Here is a 26,327-nt window from a genome sequence, read left to right as displayed (position 1 = left end):
TGTCCCGAGGGCGAAGTAGCCAATCAGATAGTGTTTCAACTGCAGCATCTGGATCTTCCGGCCAACTGGGCACACTCGAGTAGAGAATGGTGCTAAAATGATCAAAATTTAGTTTATGCCAGGGGCGTCGGAGCGAGAGTTTCTGTGGCCACTTTCGAGAGGGCACAATCCCAGAGAGCATCATGGGGATCAAATAGTGGTCAGACCAACATAATGGAATGGGATTAGAGACAGAGAGACACAAAAGGTTGGAAAAGACTGGATCGAGTAAGTGGCCAGCAGAGTGGGTAGGACCTTGGACTAGTTGAAACAGCTGACAGGCTGCTAGATCAGCTGAGAAGCTGGCTACTTCTGAATCGTGGGGGTTGTCAAGATGCATATTTAAGTCACCAATGACAGTGAAGTTGCCGTACCTCACGGCCAGAGAACCAACTATGTCAACCAGCGCAGCCCTGCATTCCTTTGAAGGACCTGGGGTTTGGTATACCAATATACCAGACATGGTATAGTTGGAATTAAAGGAGATCCCAAAACGTCCACACTCGCAACCCGCTACAAGGGTGCATGTATAGCAGGATTTAAAAACGACTGCGATACTGCCACCTCTGGCCTCTTGATTGAGAGTGATAATACTATAGCCCGAGGGAAGCGCCAAACTATGCTCTGCCACCGTATCTTCTGAGAGCCATGTCTCTGTCAAAAAGAGAACATCAGGGGAATGCCATACTTGAATGTTTCATGTCGTGGGGCCTGGCAACACCCTGCAGACACATCAGTAGCTCTTGATTGTTCACTCCAGGTGCACCAGGAATGGAAGATAAACCTTGACAGCGGGGCCCCTCATATACCATCTTTTCTACTGGGATAACTGTCAATAGGAATGGCCAGTCCCAGAGAAAGAAAAGCTTTTCAATCCAATTGGATCTGAGAACCGCACACAGCGCCCTCCTCCTATCCTTTCCGAAACACTGGACTGAGGCCAGGCGGCCACCTGACCACCAGGTGTAGGGGTTTTCATCCATGCTGGAATTCCGTGCGATCCCTAAGCTATCTGAATCCAATAGCAGAGCCAGAGCGACATCCGGTTCTGCCCACGTGCAGCTTAAGCCGAGCAGAGGCACAGCAGATCCGGGCATTCTCAAAACTTCACAGCCTTTCACAGAGCTCTCGTCCATGCGCTGTGCTCTCTGTCAGATGGATGTTCTCGCGTCAGGGCTGGACTGGCGCTGGACTGCATCCACCCTTCCTCAGTACGTTGTCACTGAATGGGAGACTGTTGTCTGCTTTAACACTGGTAAACCTTATGTGAACATTTTTGTGTTTATTGTCAGAATTACATCTTATACTTTTTCATTTATGACAGTCACCAGCTACTGGTCTGTGGCTCTGATTACAAAGATGTCAAAAGCTACTTCATCTTAGAAGTGTTGTGGCAAAGGACACGGCTTAGGTAAGGACTACTTGCTCAAGCCAGGCACCTCCTCTGCCGAATTATCCACGAAGGGAAACAATGCTTTCTGCCCTAGGATTCCCCTGGTGGCACCAGTGCCAAAATGGCACCATATGGAACTTAGAGGGCCTGTCCCGGGGAGACTCTGGGATGCCCAGACAGGGTCCCATGAAAATGAGTCCTTTTCTGCTGCAGGCTAGCTCAGGTGAGAATCGTCTGCAGATTCAGAGTGACACTGGGCCAGTCCACAGTCTTTGAGAGGTCCGGGAGATTAAAAGATAAGTGCAAGAGGCCGAGTGGAAACTTTTAAACTCATGGGGCCTCCCGCTCGGGACTGCACACCTTCCTGAAATTCCCTCATTTGATTTTAGTTTGATATCTGTAAGGGGACCCCAAATTACGGACGCCTTACAGACATCATACTAAAATAACGGACGGTCCGTGAAATTTATGGACGGTTGGTCACCCTAGCAAGAACATAAAATTAGATGTTCATTAGCAACAACACACCCAAATATAGGCCAATAACCCCTTATGTCAATGACATGTCAATCCTTAAGCTTTCCTGAATACACATATATAGATGGTGCAGTTTACTCTAACTTTAATAAAGCCATCAACGTACATTTTTTATTGTGACCTTTCATTCGCTGGGTCATTTTAGATCAGGCATTAACAAAGACCTTTTGATTTGACGGAAATTATATGTATCTATACTTACTTCAAGGGGCATTCAGACAGCTTTCTTCAACCATTGGTATGTCGTTATGTCATTCACATTTTGCTTCCGCTCACCAAAGTATACACAATTGGGCAATGGGTCAGCCTACTTCAGCCACTAACTTCCCTTTGAGTGACTGTATTTTTCTCTTTCACAAAGAGAACATCTGCCCACAAGGTAGCTCCCGTCAGGGCCAGTGTTTTTGAAACTTTATTATGACTTTATGTTAATATAATTTATATTGCTCATGAGTCACCCCAGGAGGGGTATCTCGGCACAAGCAAATACACAGTCAGAGCGGAGACTATTCAATTCATTTATTTATTCGGTTTATCGGTTTATAGACCACAAAAGTACACAATAAAAGCATTACAGTTGATTAAAAAGTTAAAATATTATATATAGTTCTTGTCTGGAAGCTCATTCCCACAGTCAATAACCCATAGCATTTATAAATAGCAACATATGAAATCCAGTTCTTAAAAGCAGACAATGATCTACAGAGAAGTTCAGCCATGTTAGGACTTATGATCATCTGGGCCTCCCATCACTCTATCAGAACAAAATGATATAATTGTAGATGAAACGTTCATAAGGGTGCAGTTATAGTGCGGTCTCATAAGTTATTGCTTCCAGATGTGCGAGATTTTTCCTTCTTCCCAAAGCAGATATAATAAATCTTTTAACGGATAGACAGATATCCCCATTTTCCAAAGCACACAAATAGTTATCAGCATCCTAATAATAAATATAATGGCAAGTTTTAAAAATCAGCACAAAAAATTGTTTTCTTAAATAATTATAAAAACTACAAAATAAATAAAAGTGCATTGTGCTTTGGGTGGTTCTACCATCACATGGGCACCTTGGTAAGGTATCAATCCACACCCCGATTTTGGGGAAGGCAACCCTTAAAGCAATGTTCCTAAACTAAATCTGGTAAAGTAGAACCTATGTTGCGTATTCTTTACTATTGACAGGTAATTTTGTATACCTACATGCACAGGACCCGACAGATATCTACATACCGTGGATTTTTTACACTCTTGGTTATCTCTTTCTAAATCTTTTAGTCCCCTGAGTATAATTTTAACATCAGTTTTGGTGTATTGTAAAATTTTCACTGTATCCTTAACTCCGATGCTATTATCCTCTTTTCTTAGGTGGCTGTCTATATAGGTCAGCCATCTATTTTCCACCAAGCATCCGGCGTTAGGCAAACTAATATTATAGCCTTTGTAAACTCGGTCCCTGCTTTACTCCATATATTATACCACAGGAGAACAGGGCTAGCCTGTAGAGCATCTTCTAAAAAGTGGGCTGCAACTTCCTTATGGGTTATATATATTGAACTGGTTTTTGGCACAGTCAAAAGTCAAGCCATAAATAAGTTCTCCAAGGTTTGCGGCCGGGCACAGTTAGACCAACCCCACAATCTGGCACCATATGCAGCACTTGGGAGTCCTTTACTTTTATACAGCATCAATATCTCCTTAACCGGTTTATGACCTATTTTATTTGCAAACCTGAAGATGGATTCTATGGCTTTCAAGAATTTCATTTTGGAGATGTTTTTTTGGCTTTCCCAACATCCCGATGCAGTATATTGTATTCCTAGATATGAAAACATTTGAATCTCATCCAGCCTCTCACCCTTTATATAGTTGCTCTTCCCTTTCCACACACTATGATAACATGATAACAGTATTCTTTACTTTTACTTTCATATCTTTGTTTTTCATAAAAGTAACAAAGTTATCTATCAAGAGCTGGAGCCCATTTGCTGTTCTAGAAAGAAGAATGCCATCATCTGCATAAAATAAGAAACCCGACCATGGGGGTGTCGGCCTTAATTTTCTGTAAGCACTCATCCACCCCATTAATATAGAGTGAGAAGAGCAAATGGTCAAGGACACAACCCTATCGTATTCCCCGATCAACCTTAAAAATGTCGGTACAATCCCCCTTTGGGCCATAGCGTACCTGTGCAGTTAAGTGCGAGTACCATTGGGACAAGTAGTTAACAATACCCATCAGAGCACCCATATCCGAGAGGGTTTTCCACAGTTTATTGTGGTTTACCAGATCAAATGCACTACTTAAGTCCGCAAAGCATAAATGCACATGTCCCTCTTTTGCAGCTGAATATTAATTAATAAGCAGTTTTAAATTAACACATTGTTCTATAGTTCCAATATTAGTCCTGAACCCATATTGTGTGTCAGAAAGGATATGTTTCTTCTCCACCCGCTACCCAGGAGAATTCTACCCATTAATTGAGCACTTGAGTCCAGGAGAGATATTGGGCGATAGCATCTCGGATCCCCTCTATTTCCTTTTTAGGTCTCGCTGAGCCCCAGCGCTTGCGCTGGCTCGGAGAGACATTTTATAGTTGGGATTTTCAAAGTGCTGCCGTGGCCTAAAGCTTCAGTGCACGTGAACGTGCACGCGCGCAGCGCCATGTGTCTTTCCTCCGCAGCACGCGATCGCAATCGAGATCACTTTCACTTTCGCGGCGATCGCAATCGCGATCACTTTCACTTTCGCGGCCGCGGCCGCGTGGCGAAAGCTTGTTTTTCTACTGCTGCCCTTCCCTGCTCTACAAGAAGAGCTTGTGTCTTTGGTGCTTCTGCTGGTCGCTTGTTCTAAATGTTCTTGGAGGCAAATCTCTCCCCGCGCCCTATTAGAAGTCGGGCTCTTGGAATTTGAGCTAGTAGTACCCCCAACCACTTTCAAAACCCACAAGCCACCAATCGTTTCGGGGCTCTATTCCGCACACCTTTCCACATGCCGAACACTACTGAAAATTCGAATTTAAACCATACGTAAAACACAGGTTTATATCTATTTATTTAACACTCCACCCTGCTGCTGTCCTCCTACCGTACTCCAGGCATTTGTTAATAATACGCCACTTCTCATAGCGCTACACAAACATCCGCTAGCCCCAGCAGCCGTCCCTGCGCGCCTCTGATAATTAGCAAATCAAGCACTTCCGAATTGCAGACTGCATGGGCACGCCTCGGTAACCTCATTTGCAAACTCCAAACCTGTTCCGTGTTATTTATAGCCCTCATTTCAATAAACCCACTCATTATGTCGTTGATGTTAATGAGTCAAGCCTGCTAAATATAGCCACTTCCTGCATTACGAAGATCGAGCTTAATTTACCAGGCACCGGGCGTTTTTTGTCCTCCTTGGACCTAGGAAAGGAAGTCAACGCCCACTTATAACTTCAAACCAAATTAGCCCAAATGACCTTACCATGCCGCCAAGTAAATTGTTAATAAGAGGTCGGAATTAGTGTCGCTGTTTTCCCCGCTTACGACCTTTGTTGACCTGATCGTAGTAAGCCAATAGTCGATGTAAAAAATGAGTTAGTTATTCTTTCTGTCTTAGAGTTTTGCAAAGAGGCAAACTGTCACCTTGCAGTCTTTTCCAAGCCTTGAGGACAGCAGGAGAAAAGTGGAGGAGATAAAACGTAAATTTCTGAGCAGTCGAAGTCTGCCCGAATGTGGGCATTCCTATTCAACTTTCTTCAGAATTCTTGATTAAAAAAAAGCTTGGCTAATTAAAGGATTAACGTGAATTAATTTTTTTGTGATATTTTGGACTGTGCTGGAGTCAAAGTTTCATTCGAACCCATTCAAATCAGGTAGCAGTGGCCAGACTCAGCTGCAATAATGCCTCCTACTGGCTTATGACAGTACTCGCACATGTACAGCTTCATGTGTTTTTGATGCTTCACAAGTACGTTGGTACTATGAGTATGTAAGGCACATTACATTTAAATTGCACATAATTCTGCTGTGCAATAAAAATGAAGGGTCAGATTTATGAGGCCTTTACGCCGCTGTTGCTTCACTTTTTGTGACGCTGCGGCGGTGTAAAAAATGCACCACACTGCGCCATATTTACAAAATGACTCATCCAGGCAGATGCGTCGCTTGGTAAACCCCAGCATTACATTATACCTGCGAAAGGTATAATTTATACAGGGTGGTCGTTCCAGCGCAGAAAAGGCTCGTCAAAGTGTCACAGACACCTCTACGACCTCACTGCGTCAAATCATTACGCCTGCTTGAAGCAGACGAAAGGGGTGACACAGGCCTTTTCACATGGGGCTTACTTGATTTTTTTAATGTTTGGTGCATGCATGCATGAATATTTGGGAGTGAGTGTTGTGAATGGATATGTGTGTGTGTGTGTGTGAATGCATGGTTGTGAGTGAGTGAGTATGTGTGCGCGTGTGCCCCTTTCACTCCCCTCCCTGCGAAAATGATCAGTCGCCACTGATCTGGACTCTAGAGCTTACCTCCCTCTGCCCAAGCACCCATCCCTAGGTTTACACTCCTTCCAACACTCTAAAAACAAACAGAAGAGCTCATATATCCTTCCCCTGATCATCAGTATTAGAAGATCATTCTCACAAACAGAATTGTCCTCCGATTTAAAAATAAAAACTTACAACTCTTATGACAATAGTGTCCTTTCTTGCTTACTTTCTCACGCCATTAACACTCAAACAGAAAAAACTAGAAACCCTTTCCCTAGAGATTGGGAGATAAAACATAGAAGTGAAAAACACCAGAGCGGCCATGTTTAGTCTCTCCAAAAAGTTGTAAGTAGCTGCCTGCATAAGCTTCTCTGACCTATTTCCGCTGGAGATCAAGACAACTGTCCCAAGACACCAGAGTAGATGTCCCTTAGAATCCCATCTTCTCTTTTCAAGTTTGAAATGCTTCATGGTGACCAGGAGTCAAACACAAAAGAGAGTAGCCTAATGAAAACTAAACTGAAATGCCTGCTCATCCCAATACAGACAGGACACAAATCATGCTCTTGATAAGTTTCTATACACAAAAAAATGCAAGCAAAATGTATCAAGACCATAACACTCAGCTCTTCCTCAGCAAATTAAAATATATCTGTAATGTCTGCAAAGTCTATCTCAGAATCTTGGTCTTATGCTTCTGAGAGAAACCCGATGAACTGAACAGTACCATAGGATTAGTTGATCATCCACCTTGATAAGAAGGCAAGACAGGGATAGTTTATTTCTGATACATAGCCATTCCATCTGCTGGAAGCCTTTAGAATAAGAATGGTTTTTATGTGTTCCACTTTTTGGCAGTTGAACTTACTTCTGCCTTCCTTTTACCTAGCTATCTCAATATCATATACCACAAACCAGAAAAAGAATTGATTATGGAACACTGTATCAAGCACATGACCCCCACAATCATATGCTTAAACAGTAGCATTTTATTCAGAGATGTCAATCCCTACTAGGAATACCCGAAGATCTAATTTCATTTGCATCTCCTGTGCCTTATCCTCATGTAAAGGGGCAGCTCTAGACCTCATCATAGCAAAGAAAGGCAGTCTTAGGATGGAAGAATCTACACTCGTGGGAAGGCCTGACCATTGCCAACTTCCCCTTTTTCTATTCTTTTTTAAAATGACTACACCTGGCCAAAGGAAACCCATGTGCACTTGGGCTGGCAACACAAAACTGTGGACACTGAAAAGCTCACCTCTTTCATTTCTACTAAGGAAAAGAAAATCCTCACTGAGTCTGGAATGGAATTGGGGGCAAATTGTTTTGTTGCAAAGTTAGAAGGGCTGCATGCAAAGAGAAGCATGTACATAAAAGCATATATTTGAAGCAAAGCTGCTTCCATCATAACACAAATTGATTCGGCCACAAATCGTTTGAATAGATTATTTGATATTGTGAAATACGCTACTTGCCCTTCCATCACTCTTGTAATTGAGGATCCTGACAGAAAAAGCTGGGATTGTGACCATTTTCTGATGGTCTCACGGCTAGACTGCCGAATTTGGAGCTGGGAAACCAAGGTTCGAGCCTCGGGGTCGACTCCACATCCTGTGATTCTGGGCAAATCACTTAATCTCCCCATGCCTACCAAAAAAAAAAAAAAAAAAGCATTTGCAATGCAATAGGTCTCGCAGTTACGAGAGTTTCAGCTATTGGCATTGTAAATAACAATGCCATTTATTTATGTTTTTAAAAGAAAAACAAAAATAAAAAGTATTATTATGTGCAATGTCAATAGCTCAAACTCGCGTAAATGCGAGACCTATTGCATTGCAAATGCTTGTTTAAATATTGGGACGATTGTACTCTCTGTCTATGAGACAGGAAGGAAACCCTTAATTGTTGAATTACATATGTGTGTTAAACATGAGGCCCAGAGAGTGGCATGTGCTTTAAAAATATCTATTGGAACGCCATCTGGGCCTGGAGCCTTTCAATTAGCAGCTTTATTTAGTGCATTTTTAACTTCATCTAAACTTATGGTCCGAATGTTTACAGCATCAGTAAAATACACGGTCGAGCTAGGCACCTCTATGGGATAGTTGTCTGGATTAAAAATAGTACCGAAGTGTACTGCCCAGCCCCCCTGTTGTACGTATACCTCTACCCCATGGTGCTCTCTTTCTTTTAGGAATGGGTGGTTTATTGTTTTCCAAAATAGGGAATTGTCCTTTAGGTCTGCAGCCTGTGATAGATCGTCCCAGATTTATACATAGCTCACAGGATTCTGATTTTTTCCTTGTCTCTCGGTGTGCCCTGTAAGGCATTCCTCAGTTTCCTATTGATCCTGGAACAGGTGTTGTCGAACCATCCCCTCTTTTTTTTACTCTTGTCTACAGCGGGATTTCTTAATTTTTTGATAATCAATTTTATTGATTTTAAATGAGTACATATGCAGCAATGAGAACACAGCCAACATTTGCACAGCAAGCAGTATACAACAGCGACAGATAAAACAGGGAGGAGTAAGTCCCCCACACACATAAGTCTGACTAGTAATAACAAGCGACAATGTTCACGACCATGTCCGTAGGGAAGCTTCAGGAAGTTCAGTCTTCTATCACCCCGACCCATTTACCCCACACCCTTCGAAACTTTTTAGGGCAACCACAGGCCGCATACATGGGGCATTCCTGCGCTGCACACTAATCCACCCTTCTGCGCCACGTGTCATGGAAGGGGCCAACAGATCCAGCCAAAGGGCTGCAATATCTTGTTTAGCTACCATGAGAGCTGTGGTGAGACAAAGCTTCTCTGCCCTGTTCCCATCCAGACCATCAGTGACTCCCAAGAGTATGTTCATCGGGATCTCCCAGCCCAGGACCTCAGTAAGATCAGCGGTCACTAGCTCCCAGTAATGCGCAATGTCGGGACAGAGCCATACCATGTGATAAAAATCTGCATGGGGGCAGTGACAGCGGGGACAGGAAGCATCAAGTCGGAGCCCAGAGCGATGAAGGCGCGAGGTCGGCCGCGTGCAAATAGTATACTTGAACCAATCGGAGCCGCGCAGAAGCTATAACTATTTTAGGGGCCATCAGCGCATCCCTCCAATCAGCATCATCTAAAGGACCAATCCAACCCTCCCATTTATCCCGGAGAGAGGAAAGGGAATTAGGGGTGTTATTTGTGAGGGAACGATAAATGCGGAAAATCCCCCCTTCCCCAAACCACCAGTCATAACCTGTGCTTCAGGCGGGCTATATTCGGGCAAGGAGGTTCCCACCGAGATGTGGGTATGGAGTGCATGGCTCAACTGAAGATAGCGGTAGAACTGAGAGGCATGGAGGGAGAACTGGGTCAGCAAATGAATGTGGCTCCCGCGCCAGACATCTCCCAGCTGGGAAATTCCAATAAGGTTCCAGGCTCTAAACCCAGAGAGAGTGGCGACGTCTTTGAGCTGTGTGCCGCACCACAAGGGGGTATATTGGGTCAATCTGCACGACCAGCGGGTGTGACGCAGGGCGGCTCGCCAGGCCAAAAACACCCCGCGAGTAACTTCCGGCACAGTGTGGGGGATAGCAGTTCCATAGAGCATCCCTTGAATGCCAGAGAAACCCAGCGCATGCAGTTCCAGGCAGTAAGCCGGATCCACCCAACCACCATTGAACCAGTCGTGTACGGTAAGAAGCCTGGTCGCCAGATAATAAAGATGTAGGTTCGTCATTCCTAACCCCCCATCAAAGGGCGGAATCCTGCATTGATTGAGGGCCAATCTTGGCCTCCGACCCCCCCAAAGGAATTTAGTGGCCAAGCCATCCATCTCACGGAACCAGGACCGCGAGAAGATGAGGGGCATGTTTTGGAGCATATAGAGGAAACGGGGCAGGACCATCATCTTGAAAAGTGCGATCCTGCCCATAAGGTTCAGTGGCAATTTATGCCATCGAAGGAGATCAGCGCGAACCTGTTTCACCCGAGGGTTGACGTTGAGTGACCATGCGAGATCAGGGAGGAGCGTCACCCAGATCCCCAAGTACTTGAACGACTGCCGCCGGAGAGGGATCGAGGACTGCCAATCAAAACACTCTCTCGACAGATGAAGAGGGACCAGGACCGACTTGGGCGCCTTCAATCTGAGACCAGAGACACGCTCGAAGAGGTGGAGGGCTCGAAGACATCGATCCCCCAGACCAGGCCATTGCCACCCCGTGAGGAGCGGGCCCGCACGGATAAGAGAGGCAAAGGGCTCCATCGCTAACGCGAAAAGGAGGGGCGAGAGGGGGCAACCTTGCCTCGTGCCTCTCCCAATGGGGAAGGGGCGCAAAAGGGCTCCATTGACCATCACCTGGGCCCGTGGCTTGCAGTAAAGGGTCTTGACCAGATTGCGAAAGGGGGGCCCAAAGCCCATCTCCGACAACACCTCCTTCAGATATCGCCAATCCACGGAATCAAATGCTTTCTCAAAATCCACAAGGAGCAACGAGAGATAAGGAGTCAGTTGTTGTCGGTGCGCCAGAGCAAGGTAGAGCCGTCTAAGGCAATGACTAGTACACCGGGCGGGCATAAAGCCGCATTGGTCCATGTGGACCAAAGTGCTCAGGTGAGGGTGTATGCGCTGTGCCAAGACCGAAGCAAAGATTTTGAGCTCTGAATTGATAAGGGAGATAGGGCGGTAATCAGAGCAGTGGGCAGAGGGGGGCTGAGACTTAGGAATCACCACAATGGTGTCCAGATCCGTTTCGGGACCGAAGGAACCGCGGTCTGCCGCCTCGCGATACAGTGCCAGGAGATGGGGGATCAACGTGTCCCGGTAAGTCGCGTATAACTCCTGTGGGAGGCCATCTGCTCCCGGCATCTAACCCGCCGCCATGCGGGAGATAGCGTCATTGATTTCTTCCGGAGTAATCAGGAGATCAAGGTTTTCTGCTTCAGGGGGAATCTTTCACTCCGGAAGAGCTCCGAGAGAGCGAGGTCTGGAAGTTGGGTAGAGTACAAAGAAGCATAGTATGAAGCAAAATATTGGGCCACCTCCGTGGGGGCCTGATGGGTCCTCCCATGGAAATCCATCACCTCAGGAATAATACGGTTAGCCATTGGATAAGTGGCTAAGTGGTGGAGGAGCTTCCATTTTTTATCTCCCCACCCATACACTCGCGCCACGGAGGACTTCCACAACAGCTTAGCGGACTCCATGGAGGCCTGTCTGAGCTCATCCCTTAGAAATGAGAGCGTCCGCTCCTGAGCTTCCGTTCGTTCTCCAGGTGGCAGGGCCTCCAGCCGGGCAGCTTTGGCTTCCAGGAGCGTGAGCCGGGCCTCCTGTTCCGCGCGTTGGAGTTTAAGTTGGCCTTTGGCAAACCCGCAAATAGTTGCCTTGGTGGCTTCCCATAAGGTACCAGGGGATGAAACCGAGCCCTGGCTAGCAGCGAAGTAGTGACGCAGTTCGAGCCCTACGTGCTTCCGCAAGTCTTTGTCCTGGAGAAACCAGGCGTTAAGCCGCCAGACCGTGCGTGAAGAGGCCGGGAGACTACCCAGGCGCATCAAAACTATGGAGTGATCCGATATGCCTCTGGGAAGGATAGTGATGTCCTGGATCGACCGACAGTCCAGGGCTGGAAGGAACAGATATTCTAACCTGGCCTGTGTGTGGTGGGCCGCCGACGTGTGCGTGAACATACGAGTAGCCGGATGCCAGAGTCGCCAGGTGTCTCCCAGACCCAGTGTCGCGGCCCAGTTCGAAAGGAGTGCTGAGTGGGAAACCCGAGAGACAGAAGGGACAGTAGCAGAATCAAGGTCCGGGTCCATAACCGCATTAAAGTCCCCCCAACTACAGCGATCCCTGGGGGCAGGAGCAAGGCACCGGAGCGTGGATGCTAGGAGAGAAGGGGGAAGAGTACACGGCTATCAGGTTCAAGGGTTGGGTCCCAATGTTCCCCTCCAGAATAACAAAGCAGCCTCCCGGATTATGTATTACTTTACGCTCGACGAAAGGAAGCGTGCGGCGCAGCAGGACCGCCAGCCCACGTAAACCCAGAGTGCCAAACCCCACTATATCCATAGCGTGCCAGAAAGGGGGCATCGGTTGCCTACCAGGTGTGTCTCCTGAAGCAGCAATATGTCCACATTGTGTCGCTGGGCATACCGCAGGGCTGCAGGGCGCTTAACCTTATCTAGGAGGCCGTTAACATTCCATTACATAATATGAAGTGAGGTGAAACTGGTTCGGTCGTCAGACATGGAGAGGCTGGAGTGATGGCCGGTCACCCAGCACACGCAGAGTGCATAGTGGTGCAAGCACGTGGGGTGCAAGACATAGACGGACAATGTCGGTCGCTGTGTGAATGTTGCTGAATGAGGCAATAGTGCTGGCATAAGAAGAACAAAAAACAAACAATAAAACCTGGGACAACAGTCCCCCCACCCGAACCCAACCCTTACCCCCCACCCTATACTTCAGGAACGGAAGCATCTGTCGCCCTAACAGTGGAAACTAGCAAAACCCAAACTAAAACGCTCGGGACTGGGAAATGTGGAGGACCCCTCCTCTTTGCAGGATGTGCATAGTTAAGTCCATCTGGAGTTGGAGCAGTGATGAGACGAGCCGCCGTCTCCGGCCGCAGAGCAAAGCCCGGCAGGCAGAGACAGGCTCAGGCAGGCTCCCTGATGAACATTGGGCTGCGCGACAGGTCAGTGTCGGGGAGGTCCAGCGGTGAAGGCCGGGGTGAGGTGTTCCCAGGACCCAGGCAGTCTGAGGAACCAGACCGCTGCACACCAGAAGGTTCTCAAGGAAGTGGAGCCGGCTGCCGAGAGGAACGCAGCGGAGAGTCTGAGCTGGCCCGCCGCTGGCCACCAAGCATTTCGCCAGATGATGGGTGGTAGTCCTCGGCCCGCAGGGGACGTTCCTCCGTGGCCCAAGTCCAAGCCTCCTCAGGGGTATCAAAGAATAGGGTCTTGTTGGAGAACACCACTCGTAGGCGTGCCGGAAAAAGGAGCCTGTACTGTATGTTGAGGGCACGCAGCTTTTGCTTAACTTTCCCAAATGAGCGGGGCTGACCCTGGACCCCCCGAGTATAGTCAGGGAAGACCATGATGGTATGGTTTTCATAACGAAGATACTGCTACTTGCGGGCCTCGGTCAAGATGGAATCGTGGTCTTTGAAATTAAGAATTTGCATGATGATGGGCCTGGGGGCTGCCCCAGGAGGCGGCCTAGGGGCAAGGGAGCGGTGTGTTTGCTCGATCGCGAACCACGGGGAGAGGGAACCCTCGGCGGCCCTTGAGCAAAGCCACCTTTCCATGAAGTCCGCTGGGCGACCCTGCTCCACCCCCTCCAGGAACCCCACCAGGCGGAGGTTGTTGCGGCGGGACCTATTTCCACGTCTTCCGCCCTCCGATGCAGCTCTCGGGTGTGAGACTGAAGCCGGGTGACTTGCTCCTTAAGCTGCTGGACATCATCCTCCACAGTGGAGATGCGCGACTCAGTCTCCGTGATCCGGGCAACCGTATTCCTCAGATCTTGCCGGATGAGAATGATGTCAACTCGAACCTCGGCAATCTTGCCTTCCACAGAGGATTGCGAGGAATGTATTGCCTGAAGAATGGTAGTCAGGTCCGCAGCCGGTGGGGCTTCCCTGTCCACAGTTCCCCCAACTGCCCCGGCATCCGTGGTAGTAAAGCGGTCCATTTTGATCTGAGTGGCCGGGGTCTTGGCCGGCCTGTCACAACCCATGGTCATCATTCAATGATGTCTGTACCCTACAGGTTCCTCAGGCAGTCTCCGCGGCGGGGCCAACGAATCAATATTAAAGGATGTAGACCACCTGAAGGGGTCCCAAAGCGGGCGCGAGGCCTACGCACCTAGGGCCCGGACCGCGCCAGGCCCCCTCAGGGCAAAGCAAGACAATGGGGTGGCAGAGGGAATGCCCAGGTAGTTCTCACGACGTGCAGTAGCTGCAAGCAATCGGATCGCCTCTGGGTCACGGTTGCAGCAGGGGGCAGCACAGTGGAGGACTCGCCCAGGTCCGGCACCCAGGGCCACTGAGCGGAAGGATCTACAGACCCCGTACATACCGCTCGATGCGTGCGGTCGAACCCCCACCACATCCATGTTGCAGCTCCTCAGAGGCGGAGCAGTGATAGCCGATGCGCAGGCCGCAAGGGGAAATCAGAATACAACAGGCCCAACGACAGCATCCGGAAGACAGGACAACCGGGGACAAGGGCGGTGGAGGGCCCGCTCTAGGAGCCCCACAGCCGTGGGCGGGGGTCAGAAGGCAGCCTGCAGGTTGTGTAGCCACAGGGGGCAGTAGGAGCCGTGCTGCACCACACGCGTACCAAATTCAGTGGCAGGGAGCCGACCTCCACCGCAGGCAAGAAGGAGGAGGGGGCAGACTAGATCAAGGCCTTCCCATAGGCCACTGCCCACCCTCCAAGGCTCAAGCACCGCCTCACCTCGACCCCGGGACCAGGCTCCTGCCGTCCGAGATGATGGCCGACATTATAGGAGTGCAGCAGGGCAGCCAGGGGTACCGCCACAAATGTCTGCCACAATTGTGGCAGCTGCGGGCGGGGATCAGGAGGCAGCCCGGCGGCAGCGCCATCACTGCGGGCCATAGGAGAAGCGCCGCACCGCAGGGGTGCCAAGCTCCGCGACAGGGAGCCGACCTCCACCGCGGCAAGGAAGCATGAGGGGCAGGCCGAGTCAAGGCCCTCCCTCAGGCCAAGGCCCAATTTCAAAGTACCAGCGGCGCCGCACACCGATCCCCGGACCAGGCTCCCGCTGTCCAAATTGACGGCCGATAGGATGACAGCGCCGCGGGGGAGCCAGGTGCACCGCCACAAATGTTCCAGCCTCGGGTGGCGGGCAGAAGGCAGCCTCACGCCCGCCTCAACAGCGGGGGGCCGGCAGCAGCCAGAGTCCACGTTGGAGCACGGCCCGGGAGTGAAGAAGAGGAGGCAAGTGGCGTCCAGACCACCACAGCACCGCAGAAGCCAGCCGCTCCCCTGGGACCTCTCAGGCCGGTGCAGAGATCACAGCCAGAAGACAGGCAGCTCAATCCCCGGCGGCAGGTAGCGAGTGGGAAGAAGGGGCGGCCACCTTTTTAGAAACGAGCGCCGACTGGACCATCAGACGATCGCAAGACAGTACTGGTGCCCAGAGTCCAAACAGCCAGGACCATCGCCAGGTATGTGGCCGGAGTGAGGGCGTCGAAATTCAGGGCTAGATGGCAATTAGGACGGGTGGAGTGCAGGCGGATAGCGGAGGGGTCCAGGAGCACACTCAAGGTGCGACCGCCATCTTAGCCTGCTTGGCCACGTCCCAGGATTTCTTAATTTATCTGAGATCTCCATCACAATTTTACAGAAGGCTACCAAAATACTCAGAGGTGGCGAGTTCAGGTCCGTATATATATTAAAATCTCCAAGATTTTCTGCAATAATTTCCCCTGTAATGACAGTGGCATCTATATTTGCCCATTTTAAGCTGATGCCATTTCTGCCTTGTATTTCAATTTGGTTCATAATTTGTTGACCTTAAAGCCTTAAAATACTTATATGAAGGGCCACTGTCGAAATAGAATGGTCACTGAGAGTATTTGGGGTGATGTCAAAAGATTCTGTTAATCGCTGCCCATTTTCAGTCACAAAGATGTGTTCAATAACAGAGCTTCTACCATTCTCATAATATATTGGTACTGGTGATTGTTCTTCCCCTTTAGAGTGTTCTAACAGGTCCAAGCTATATTTAAAGATAATTTATTTTAATGCCTCTCCACATAGACTGTGTGAGAAGTGTATCATTCCTTCCCCATTAGTTTTTACATGGCCACAGCCTTTTGGGCCCCTGCTGCTACATTGGCTCATATTAAAATCCCCTAGCCATATTAATATAAACTCGTCCTTAATATATTTTAAAAATAGTTCAATCTCCCTGCTTAGGCCCATAATGACATTGGCTTTTGTTTTATCAAAGACATTATTATAGAAATTAGTTAGAATCAGATTTAACTTTTCCTCTATTTGTAGGTGGAGGAATTGGAAGGGGAAGACATATTGGAGCTTGTAATTTTTAGTGGTGCGGTAGTAGGTATTAAAACAGTCAAGCCTCCCTTAGCTGGCCTTCCCTCTGAGGGGGTTGCCGGAGTTTGGAAAGAAATGAAACCCTCCACATGAAAATCATCTATTGCCCACGTCTCTTGCAGGCAAACTGTGCGTCTGGCTAATAGCCTCAGCCCATTTTGGGTTTGTTAGTTTATTTTTCACTCCCGCAACATTCCAGCCAGGGCCTAATTACAAGGTTTACATTTTCTGATCTTGTACAGGTCAGGGAAGCCCTATCTAGATTTTGTGTTTCGCAGTCTACATATATGTCAATGGGGTTACTATCCTTCCTAAACTCCCCACCCAATTGTCAATCCTTTTCATCATAATTCGAAAGGGTGGAAAATTATTTGTGGTCTGAACTGCTATCCATGATTTGTTTTTTGATTTTATTTGGTTGTGGGGAGTATTCTGATTTGCTAATAACTCTGTTTGTGCCGGGGTATCAATCCTGCCCATGAACATCTCTGGCCTATAATAAAAAGCCCAAGGGTTTGGCTAAAATGTTCCCTCTGGTATTCTCAGAGTATCGCCTAAGCCCCAAAGCCAAGAAGTAGAGTTCTAACCATCTGGGGGTAGCGAAAGTTCACAACAATACAGTCACCTTCACCAATTTTCTTTGAAGGGCCTATCCATCCAACTCTTCTGACCATTATAATTTCTTGGGCAAGGCAGTTTGTACTACAGGGTTCATTAGCCAGCCAGTGTATAACCTTATTTTTGAGCACAGTCCAAGTTTCTGATGCCCATTGATGAGGCATTAGATTGGGTACATTTCTCAAGATGATTACATATGGCATTACTTCCGGTGGGAGGTTTAAAGTCCTATTTATGTGTTTTTCTTGACTCACGGGAGTGGCGGTGGAATAGAAGGGGTAATGTGTAATTGCATACTTGCTGGTAAATTATTTTGTGTCACTATCTATATTTTTTTGTTTGTAACTTTTTATTGATAACAGTAGTGTGACAATCATATCACAACAATCAATTCAGTTACTTTCTTACAAAAGCTTATATGTACATTACAGTACTTGATGCATCGATATTTGACATTCCTTTGTTGCATTATTCATATCGTATGTAAGGCAGAAGGGGAGGGAACAAGAGGGGGAGCCCAGATATTGCCTCAATACTCATTGCACTTGCCCCATATTTGTGAGCATTTTTTAGGGCAACCACTTGCTATATATATAGTTTTTTTCCATCATCATACACCAGTCGATGTCTTGCTTCCAGGCCTCCACTGAAGGTGCAACATTCGCTCCCCACATCTTGGCCACATTTCGTTTAGCTACCATCAGTCCCAATGTCACCCATGTTTTTTCTTTGTTGTTCAGGTCGGTAGGTTCCAAGATATTCAACAAACATCGTTTGACCTCAAGCTCCATTCGTACCCCAAGGGTTTCCTGCAAGCTAAGGTGGAGTCCCTTCCAGTATTTCTCAATGTAAGTGAACTCCCACAGTATATGTATGAATGCACCTTCTTGGCCACATTGCCTCCTGCACCCTGAGCCTGCTCTACTGCCCATCTTAGCTAGTGTAGGTCCCATCACATATATTCTATGAAGAATCTTTACTTGGACCAGTCTAAGTAGAGCTGTGATCGCTACATCTCTGGGGGAGGCAATCGCCTCCTGCCATTCGTCTTCATCCAGTTCTGAAATGTCTCTCCCCCAGCACCCACGTACCTTTCCCAGGGGGTCTACGGCATTATTATTCAGTTTTTTATGTGTTAAGGATTCCCCCATTGGTATCTGTGATGCCAGAGCGTGGCTCACCTTCAAATATCGAAAATATTCTGTGTCTGCCATCTCGTATTCCCATTGTAGGGTGGCGAATTATATGACCCCTCCTCCCTTCCATAAGTCACCAACCCTTGAGATTCCAATTATGTCCCATTTATCAAATCCCTTCCCAGATGCTCTGAATCCCACAGGGGAGTGGCCTGAGTTACTTTTTGCCCCCAGCCCATACTTCTGATGGCTGTGTGTCAAACTTGCACTGAGTGCCCGGTGGGTCCCGTCAGATGAAATTTGTGGGGTTTGGAGTAGAGTGTCATATTGTAGTTTCCCCCTGGTAGAAGCCATTTATCCATTCTGTAGCCGGGGTCATCCCAGAGTCGATATGTGCATTGGTTGATGGCGGCCAGATGGGCCGTCAATATAAATCCCCCAAAGGGGATGAAAGGGTCTAAGGGAAGAGTTTAATGACCAACACAACAGTTCAAATCCCCTATCCTTACATACAAAATACAAATAGTGAACTGGTGGTCATAAAAATGAGAAAATGAATACAAAGAACAGAAAAATAGAAGAGTGCTATAAACTGTTCTGAGTGTGGTAAAGAGAAATAGAAAAATGTACTCTTGATGCGGATTCCCATCAACTGCCAAGGGAGGCCAGTGTCATCACTTGGTAATCCTTCCTTCCTGTCACTACTCCGTATAGCCAAGAGGCCAGTGTAGTAGGCAAGATCAGAGCAGAGTACAAGTTCCAAGGAGAAATCGACCAAGAGTGGCCATATGTATTTCTGTTGACAGGTGTTTATGCAGTGCAAGTGAAAAAACTATTAAAAAGGGAGTTGGACAGGGAAAACTATGTTTATTGGATATCTCTGTTCCAATCCAGTTAAAAAGAAGAATCGTAGCGGCAACTTTTAGCAAATAGGTTGCATCATATAGGGGTCAACTAGTTTCAGCCAGTTGGGACTATTTTCCCGGCTTTCTTCAGGACCAATACATAATTGCTACTGCAAGTGAAAAACAAAAAGTGGAAACAATGACAAGTTGTTAAGTGATACAACCTGGTACCTATCGACCTCACAGGCAAGTAGGGTGTATTTCACTCCTGACTTGTGTGAGCGTCAGACCTCACCTCACCCGGTAACAACTCAGGTAATTGAGACCCCGCCCTCTCCGTCGGTGCCTCGGTCCTTCCTGTGTTTGTGGGAGGTCAGATGGGCCGCCCAGTAATATTTTTTAATGTCCGGGAGCCCAATTCCTCTGTTGCACCAACACCTCACCAGTTTTGGAAGTGATATACGGGGACGTCCATCCCAGAGCAGGTCTCTCTGTATACTCTCCCCCTCTTTAAAATATCTCGCGGAATGGGATTTGGGAAGTTTTACAGAACATGAAGAAAACGTGGTAACAACATCATTTTAAATAAAGCGGCTGTTCCCAATAATGACATTGGAAGATTTTTCCAATTTCCTACGTCTCTTTTCAGCTGCTGTAATGGGGGGAATAGATTACGCTCGTAGCTCACCCGGGTGTCCGCTGCTATGTACATCTCCCTGTATTGGAATCCTTCTTTTGCTTCCTGCACCAAGCAGTCTTTGGACATGGGGGGAGCCCTCCACTGAGTACATAAATCAAGGATTTACTCCAATTTATTGTATAGCCCGAATACTTTCCAAAGTTTGTAAATATATTGAGGACTCTGTGCAGCGATGCCTTGGGCGAAGCCAAATACAAAAGTATGTCGTCCGCATATAGGGAGATGTGATCCTCCCAATTTTCTGCCCGTTTTAGGCCCTGAATAATGGGGTCTCTGCGGATCCAGGCTGTGAGGGGCTCCAAAGTTAGTGCAAAGAGCAGCGGGGACAGCGGGCAGCCCTGTCTTGTCCCCCTACCTAGGGAGAAGACTGCCGATTTTTTTATTGTTGACAACTACTTGTGCCTGAGGTTCCGAATAAAATAGTTTTACCCAGTTTGTAAAATTTGGTCCGAATCCCATCTTGTCCAATACCGCGAAGAGGTATGGCCATTCTATAGTATCAAAGGCCATAGTGGCATCCAGGGACACCACTACTGCATCTTCTCTTATGGCGTCCTGACGTCCTATAACCCCATTAAGCCTCCTCAGGTTAAGGGTTGTGTCGCTTACTTTATATCTGTGTTCCCAGGTTGTATCCCAGTTTGTGTCTTAAGTTGGGCTAATAATTCTTTAACAGCTATCTCAAGTTTAGATATCCTGGATATAATGACCTCCAGTTCCTTCTTTCATGTGTCCTCCAGTGTTATCAGTCTGGTATGTAAACTCTTTAATGACCAGTCTGTAGCTTTAGTGGATTTTGATATTTTTTCCTTATTATTTGTGACCGTAGGAACCGTTGTAGAGGCAGAGTTTCCATTTTCTCCTGTACTTGCCTTCCCCTTTTTCAAATTAGTGACTAATGAATCTGACAAACAACAAGAATTCTTTGCAGGGGGGGGGAGGGGGGATGGCTCATTTATCGGAGAGTTTTCGCTGATCAGGAGGGAATCATTAAAGACACATGGTGCCATGGGCATTTTCTTGTTTGGGGGATTCACAATTTCTAATATGGTATCTTCCTCAACAGCTTTGTCCATTGCATCATGCAGGGCAGATTTAGTAGAGGTTACTGGCTTTGAGGCCCCCTTCCCAGTTGTCTGTGTTATTTTGCTTTTGCCCATAATCTGTGACTCGCTGTCTTCAGCTGGGTAAATATTTATTAAGAAGAAATAAATGCACAGACCTGCCCGTTCTCGTGTTTTGTGTCTTCAGCCTTGGTCCAACCCAGTCTGGTCCAGGGTTCAGTTTAATCCTTAAAAAGAAGGACTAAAGAGGGGTGGCCCAGCCCAGCCTCTTTCGTCGCAACTGGGCCAGCCCTTGGCCCAGGCACACCCGCTTGCGTCCTGCGCTGTGGGAGACCGGTGTCAGTTTAATGGGAGTGAGGCTTCTACCACTCACAGATGCAGGCTGGGAGTTGCGGGCTTGGCACAGCCCGTTTTGGGTAGCGGAGACAACTGTTTTTAGAAGAGCGCAGTCTTAAGTAGTTTCCTGAATTGGAGAGGTTTAGTGCACATTGGCATGTGCAGGGGTAATCTGTTCCAATACAGCGTGGCTAGATAAGAGAATGATCTGCCCCTGTATGGGTCCTTTTGATCCTCGGGACTATCAATAGCGTTTTCTCACTAGATCTAAAAAGTCTAGATGGACAAAAGTGAGTGTGCCTAGAAGATAAGTATCTGGGGCCTTTCCCAATCAGGGAGTTATATGTCATGCAACAAATTTAAAAAATGATCAATTTACGGACTGGTAGCTAATGAAGCGAGCACAATAAAAAGGGAGGAGGACGTTCAAGATGGAAGGTTGCAAATGAGACGTGCAGCAGTGTCTTATATCACTTGAATTTTGCATAGCAACGTCTCATTTGCAGAGGCCAGTAAGGCATTTCCATAATCAAGCAAACTGGATGTACCAGACTTTTCCTAGCAGAAAGTGGGAGAAAGGTGAAAACTCTCCTCAACAGGTGCATGGAGTGGAAGCAAATGCCAATGGTAGACAAAACCTGCTGCTTTAGTGCTGTTTTTAAGTTAAGAGCTTGATGTGATAGCAAGACGCTTTCTGTCAGCTCTCAGTGTTTGTGATTAAACCACAGGACACATTCCAGTTTTATCAGTTCCTGTCTCCTGCAAATGCTGTTTTAAATTCCTTTCAGAATGGCCTTTATGTATCTTATTGCTGCTATTTCACAGCATATCAGATTACGTTCATTTGAAACTATTCTTAATAAAATTATCTTCTGTTTAATACGTACTCAATGAAGGGCATTTATTACTGCACTCCTGCATGTCATGCTGGTATGTATTTTAAAACAGGAAGGGGTGGGAGCACACTGCTTCACCTCCCAGCACAGTTCGCCCCTTAGCAGTATGGTAAATGCAGTTCCTAATACATGCTTACTTGAGATTTTACTGGAGTGTTCCACCAAAGTTGGTGCAGGTAAGTGCTGTACATCTCTAGACACATTTCTGGATTTCATCCGTAATCAGTAGAGATAAAAACGAATTTTAAATGGGTTGCTGAGCAGGCTGCCACAATCCTTACAGGTCTCAGTACCTCTCACAGACGCACAGGTGCATCTCCACAAGCTCATCAGCTCAATGGCTCATGGGAGCCTTTTCAAAACAGGAAGGGGTGGGAGCACACTGCTTCACCTCCCAGCACAGTTCGCCCCTTAGCATTATGGTAAATGCAGTTCCTAATACATGCTTACTACTGATGATGGATAAAATCCAGAAACACATGAGAGAGGTATTGAGACCTGTAAGAATTGTGACAGCCTGCTCAGCAACCCCAGAAGAAAATCGTTTTTTGATCTCTACTGATGACTGATAAAATCCAGAAACACGTGTCTAGAGATGACAGCACTAATCTACACCAAATTTGGTGGAACACTCCAGCAAAATACCAAGTAAGCGTGCACTACAAACTGCATTTACCATAATACTAAGTGGCGAACTGTGCTGGGAGGTCAGCAGGGTGCTCCCACCCTTTCCTGGTATATATTTTAATGGATGAGTAGTTATACTTGTAAACCAGTTTAGTCTGTATGTCCTGCTTATGGTTTCAGTCCCCTTGTATGTGGTGCTTGTATAGTTCCTAATTGAAGATGTGCTGTATATATTCCAATTTCCTGTTTCCTGGCCTATCTTTCTATCTAATTTTGAAACCCTATCTGTCTGTCTGCATATCTACCTGACTATCCACCCATCTATCTATCTAGCTTTTCAACACTGTTGGTTTATCTGTCGGTCTGTCTACCTATCTATCTATCCAACTTTATATATCTATAGTTGCAACTCATTTTATCTATCTATCTAGGCAACACTTTATCTACCTATCTAAACCAGTCTATCTATGCAACCCTATCTATACAACCCTTTCTATCTTTACATACCTCTCTATTGATCTAGCTTTTCAACCCTATCTGTTTGTAATAAAGATTTACAAAAACATTTTTTTCAAAAGCATTAGATTTTTTGGGGCTTGGAGTTAGCCAAGACCTTTTGAATTTATTAAAATTATATGTATAACACAATTCTTATAGGGGTTTCCTGCCAGACTTCATCCATTAGTTGTTTGTTGTGTCATTCGCATTTTTCTTCCACTCACCCCAGCATGCAGCATGGGACAATGGGCCACTGAACTTCTGCCTGGCTGACTTCACTATGAGTTGACATGCAGTCATATCACAAGGAGCACATCCATACACAAAGTATTCCCCCTCGGTGTCAGGGACAACCATGGTAATGTGGGTCAAAAAGTAAATGTTTTTGTTTAGATTGATGAGGGCCTGGCATCTTCCTCAACAATGAAGTTTTGCAAAAGCCATGACAGAACAATGCAAGAGTTGCGAAGGTCTAAAGACTGGTGGCCAACGCCAGACATATTGGCTTTGCAAATGCTTGTTTTTTATCGGTAGTCTAGTGCTTACCTGGGCCCTGCACTTGAAAGCAATTGAATGTGAAAGAATTGTACAAACACTTAAATGCATCTTAATAAAAAATTGTTAAACTAGAGCGCATCACTGGAACGAGTGAGAGACACTGATGCTTTTTAATTGGGTTCTTGGATACTTGGGGCCATATGTAGGTGGGCTAATACCGTTCGGTAAATGGCCGGAAATCGGTAAATTTCCCGTTACCGACCGGTATTTAGCCCTTTGCAATGTAGGAGGCTGGATTTAAGGATTCGGTAATTTACCGATTCGTTATTTTAAGGAATCTGTAAATTATCGAATCCTTAAATCCTATGTAGGGAGCACTCAAGTGAGTGCTTTTTTGGTTAAAGGGTTCGTTATTTACCACCAACTACAAGTTGGTGGTAAATACCGAATACCTTTCCAAAAGCAATTTTGTGCTTTGTTAAAAGTGCCATGTGGCAGACATACATGCCCTTAGGGCATGTATGTGCGCCACATGTGCACACATGCACGATTCAGGGGTGCAACAGGGTGTCAATGTGACACCCTGCCACCCTTAAATATGCTCCCCCTATTACCGATTCAGTATTTACCGAATCGGTAATAGTGAATGGCTTCCCATTCATACCTATGGGCCTCCAGGCCCATAGGAATGAATGGAAAGGTATTCCTCATTACCGATTCGGTAAATACAGAATCGGTAATAACGAATATTACCGAATCTGTAACATTTACTGATTCTTAAATACCGAATCGGTAAAATTCGGTATTTAGGAATCGGTAAATAGAAATTACCTACAGATGGCCCCAAATGATTGATGGCGATGCGATTCAAAAGTTTATGTATACATACCAAACAAGCATTGGCAAAGTCAATCGGTTTGCTCTTTCACATAGCTACAATTACCTTAAGTAAATACTGGATGTACTTTTTGAGTCAGAAAAAACTGTGTGAAGTATTCAACAAGACTGCAGCCCTGCAGAACGGTATTAGATATCTCTCTCAAGTCAGAAGCAAGTACTTAACAAGTCTGTCACAAAGCTGACAGTCTTGTTAAGCACAAAGATCCCCGCTACGTGTAGCTGCAGGTGACCATATTGCTCCTCCCGGCTGTCTCCAAGCTGATTCGGATGCTGGCAGTGAGGAGAAGAGATGCCGAGCCACCAAAGTCTGCTTCTTGGTCGGGATGTACCTGACATGGAAGCTGCCCAGGAGGGCGCCTCGCTGAGGCTTTTTCCTGTTTCCAAACGGATCCTCAATGCCTGAAGGGGGTCCGCAGAAAAGCGAGTGCAGCGGCGGCTGTGGGCAGTCTGCTCAGCTGCGAAGATTGGCTGCGAGACAGCTCATTGAGGATGGAGGATATCCCGCATCCCCACAGACTAGCAATGCAAGGTGAGCAGGAACTCTAAAGCCCCAGAGACATTTAGTTTAGACTTTTGGCTTGCTTCTTCACTACTTGATTTCAATAAGTAACAAGCATTGGAAATGCAATAGGTCTCGCAATTGCTTGAGTCAGATCTATTAGCGTTGTAAATGACAATGTCTTTTACCCATGTGTTATGGAGTGTATGTATGTGGTAGCTAGTGGAATTATGTGGGTTGGATTGAATTGTTAGTTGTGGAGTTGTGGAATTTTTATAAAAATGCTATTTTGTCAAATCCCTGCCCTGTACAGGCTGTGGATCTCAATGGGTTGCACTACATGAATAATTGATCCAGAATGGCAAAAGGTTTACTTATTACAAGGCCTTAAGAAGACACCTTTAAGAGCAGCCTTAATATACCTATAACACATTGGTTAAAGAGACCCGGTGACTCCAGCCACTAGGGGCACAGTGTTCCTATTCTGGCCTCTCCTTTTGGATATGAAAACCACAACCACAAATTCCAGAATGCATTAGGTTGTTGGAAACACCTTAATTGAAGAACATGGTGTCTGATAACATGGATTCATCTGGTAACGTTTTATATCAGTGCATTCTGGGAGTTGTAGTTTTGCTTCTGTTCCACTAGACCCAACACAGCAAACAGCAATAATCTGTAAAAGAAAATCCCAACACTATGAAAGTGTTTCTGGGTGACATGGAGCTCTTGCTCTGCTTGCATCTGTGCTAGACGAAGTGAACAAACTTCAAGATACAAGCAGATGCTAGTTCAAGCTAGTGTACAAATGTGCTCTAAAACACACTTTGTTGTTTCCGCTGCATCTTTTCCCAGCTCCATTGTCAGGGAGAAAAAGGCATTTGAACAACAAAAATAGTGTGAACTGAGTTTGTTCTGGTCATGGGTTCCTCTTCAAGTAATGAAATATAAATTGTAACAGAACGATTCATTAAATAAGGGGATTTGCAAGTGCAGACTTCCAGATTTTGGGACTTTTTCAATGCTTTCCTGGGCATAGTTCAGTTCACAATGTTTGTGGATTGTGGCATTAAACCACGGGAACGCATTTCGTCATTTCTTTTTTTTTATCTGTTTTTATTACTTTACAAAACAACGCATGGCAATCATACATCAATGGTTAACCTCTGTGCCTTAC

The 26,327-nt window shown here is 46.5% G+C and overlaps 1 protein-coding gene across 3 annotated transcripts in view; it reads right to left on the bottom strand.

The window, feature by feature from the left end:
* LOC146858995 (complement factor B-like) overlaps positions 1 to 26,327 on the bottom strand; it is an 824,021-nt gene that overhangs the window by 40,973 nt on the left and 756,721 nt on the right. The window lies entirely within an intron of this gene.

The sequence above is a fragment of the Triturus cristatus genome, chromosome 3_2, assembly GCF_964204655.1.
Source record: "Triturus cristatus chromosome 3_2, aTriCri1.1, whole genome shotgun sequence".
NCBI classification, from domain to species: domain Eukaryota; kingdom Metazoa; phylum Chordata; class Amphibia; order Caudata; family Salamandridae; genus Triturus; species Triturus cristatus.
This window is presented reverse-complemented; position numbering and strand designations above follow the sequence as displayed.